At 47.7% G+C, this 3,557-nt stretch overlaps 1 pseudogene; it reads right to left on the minus strand.

Moving 5' to 3' along the window:
* Positions 1 to 2,085: 2,085 nt before the first annotated feature.
* LOC124664811 overlaps positions 2,086 to 3,557 on the minus strand; it is a 15,323-nt pseudogene continuing 13,851 nt past the window's right edge.

Consider the following 3,557-nt stretch of genomic DNA (forward strand, 5'->3'; position numbering starts at 1 on the left):
AAGTACATGTTACTACTCTATGTTACTACCTTTATATTTATTATATTATAGACTCATCTTGTCTTAGGAAGTGTGATGTTATGGTAACATAGCTAGTTACCACCTCACTCTCTTTCTTCATTTATTGTCATGACATGTCACCAAAATGTCTTGGGATGTGTGATGTTACTACCTATGTTACTCCCACTATGAATAGTCTTCGTGTTCATGTTGAACAGTTATACATTAAGTTTGACCAATTATATAGATAAAATATGAACACCCACGGTACCAAATCAATATCAATTGATTAAGCATAATATATTCTTATTTATTTATTTTGTATTATACAAATTGATATTTTATATTATATGTTTGGCCAAACTTCTTGCATGTTGACTTTTGACCAAATTTATACGCGCTCTTTTACGGAATGAAGGTAGCACTAGTAGTAACAGCCATATACATGACACACTGTTTTCAGTCAATATATATTGTCACCATGTGCTACTACGCACGGTAACTTCTGTGTGATGTAGCCATGTAGGGATGGAGGCTCTTTTATGGTTTTCATGATCATTTGCTTGGTGAAGACTTACAATCAGAAGACTTTAGGCCCATTACACATCATCACCGATTGCCTACTTTTTTGAGAGGTAGTTAGCTTAAATTGGTAGATTACATTTTTGCTATAGCTATGTTGTTTTTTCAAAATGGGGGACGGAGCCCCGACCTTTGCTTCGAAGTGATGCACACAACCCTTTTTTGGTCAATTAGTGTTGTACTCGGAGCTTTTTTGTCGGACAACAATCAAGGACATTTTGTGTGTTTTCTATGCTTTTCAAGAGGTAATTAGTTGATCCTTTTTGCTAGTTCTAGGTCGATGGAGAATTTAGTTAGTTTAGATTTATACTGTGATTCGTTCAAGTGAGAATTGTAGATGTGCAATTACATATGAGTGTGTAATTTTGCATTTTTGTCCCAATTGTAAAAGAATTGCATATGAAATTGACTCATCCTTGGTTGATTTTTTGTGTTTGTGGTCACTATCATATCTGCGATGGGAGTAGCCAAGAATGTGGCAGGGAATCTTGGATTAGCACCGCCGCACTAAAACTCAGCCAGCCATGTCTCATGAAAGTATAACTCACAAGACATCATTCGGCCAAAGAAACCAAAGATTTACACTAGTAAAAAGGATCTCGAGGGGCTTATGGGGCTACCGCGCATTAAAGAAAATTGTACGATGTGTTTTCCCAGTGCTTTTTTTCATTAATGCAAAACAAGAAAGACACTTTGTGCAATGTGAGCTAGAGATTAACGTCCAAAGGAGAGAAAGAACTAACTAATCAACGAAAAGTTAGAAGACCATCTAAACAAAGTTCTGCACCCAACCCTTTAAGCCAGAAAAAGACTTTCTAGTAGCCTTGTGAACAAGCAAGGCCATTTCATTCTTGAAGACCCTTTTGTTTTTATTAAGATAAGAGGCCAAGTCCTTAAACAAGAAGTCATCTTTAGTTGTTCAGATAGCCCAAGAGATCAACACTATAATCTCAAAGAAAAAAAGGCTGCCCAACTGAAGCCTTGAGGAACTCCATATAAAGCCATGACATGGGTCTCCTATAAGCTGATATTTGGAGGCATCCAAGCTGGATAAATATATTGCCGGCACATAATGGCAAAAGACAAGTGAAGAATGTGTGATTTCGATTCTCCATTGGCGCAGAATTACACATTGCACGAGAGTAATCAGGCAAAAAAAAAAAACTCTTTCTCTGCAAAAGCTGCCAAATATTCAGTAACCAGAAGAACACTTTATGCTTCGATTGACAGCATGATTTCCATATCGATTTCAGACAATCGCAAACAATGTGATGTGCCCCATGGCCAATTTATACGCTGCAAACACCATAAACATAACATCAGTCCCAAAAGCTAGCCACTTGTCATGATCACCAGACTCGGGAAGGGCGGAAGGCCAACAAGATCTTGCAACTGATGTAGCCCAGAGAGGGCTTCACGGAGACTGAAAATGATCAGCATTCAGCTCTGAACTTTTGCTCGTGTGTTGTTGACTTCCACGGTGCCGATGCCGGCGCCCGTGCATCAAAATCCGAGGTCCGGCAGCAAGACGACCTCCCCTGTCTCCATCTCGGCGTCCGTGAGCGTCAGTGCTCGCTGCAGCTTCCTCCGGCAAAACACCTCCACCTCCACCGCGTAGGTGGCCGCCACCGGCATGTGGTCCGACAGCGGCAGCTCCGACCTCCCGTAGCTCAGCAGCCTCACGCCCTTTCCGAACGACAGCACCCGGTCGCACCACGCTGGCGTCCTCCTGCCGCCCCTCTGGTCGTCACCGATGTACTTCCCCGACCCAATCTCGTACTTGTACGTCGGCGCGAACTCCAGCACCCCCTCGCTCCACCCGTCGAACGCCCGACCCTTCCTCAGCTCCTGCTTCAGCTGAAACAAGCAAATTCAGATGCGGATTCATTTATCAGTTCAAGAAGAAGAAGACTGGGCAGTGATTCTTGAGGTACCTGATCTTTCTCGGCCAGTTGAGACCAGTCCATGGCGGCGACCAGGCCGTGCGCTCTGCCGTACGGCACTTCGATCCGGTAGTTCAGATCGCCCAGCCAGAAAATCCTTCTGCAGAAGAACATGTTTGTCAGAACTAAGTGATGCATTGATAGATGAAACGTGCATAGATATTAGGATGTGTGTGTGACTGTGTGGATGAATTACTCACTCGTGATCGTAGATGTCTCGTGGCAGCTCGAGCCCGCCGGGCCGTGCGAAGAGCGTCTGCTGGTGGATCTCCTGCACGTCGGCGTTTCGCTTGAGGAGGTTGGCTGGCCGCTCGCCGGCCGCCAGGTGGCTGCACACGAAGCAGAAAGTGGTCTGGTACACCGACATGCTCGCCGACACCGCGCCCTTGTTGCCGATGTACCCCGTCTTGCCGACGCCGACAGTGGCAACCTTGATGTTCTGGACGCACCTCCGCAGGCCCCGCCGCACCCAGATCATCAGGAAGATTCCCACCATCTGCTTGCTCACGATCCTCACGAATGGAGACCTGCCGCCCTTCTTCTTGCCTCCGGTCGGCGCCAACGCGCCATCGAGCTCGAGGTCCTGGGCCATGGCCGGGACGTCGGTGGCGGCGACCCGGGACCCCATGAACGACATGTGGTCGCCAAACGATCTTGACGACTTGAACAACGATGATGACAAGGACGACGCTGTGCTCATGGACAGCAAGTCCAGCGGCTGCTCCGGCCAGGCGAGCCCGATCCTGTCCGTCTTGCTCATTGTCTTCAAGAGCGTCCTCTGCTGCAGCGCACCTGGATGCTGCTCGTCTTGGCCGGCTTCTAGATCGTCCACGGCTTTGAGCTTCCTCGGGGTGGAGGCGACGTACTCCTCGACCTGTGCCAGAAGGCTGAAGGGCGTGCCGTCGTCGGTCTCGGTGTCCGTGCCACTAGGGAACGTCTCGTCGGCGCCGTCGCGAGTCGGCGTGACCGAGTTGCTGCGGCACCTTTACTTGGGACTCGCGGGTTTCGATGTCCCCTTACCACTAGTAGGAA

The sequence above is a fragment of the Lolium rigidum genome, chromosome 6, assembly GCF_022539505.1.
Source record: "Lolium rigidum isolate FL_2022 chromosome 6, APGP_CSIRO_Lrig_0.1, whole genome shotgun sequence".
NCBI classification, from domain to species: domain Eukaryota; kingdom Viridiplantae; phylum Streptophyta; class Magnoliopsida; order Poales; family Poaceae; genus Lolium; species Lolium rigidum.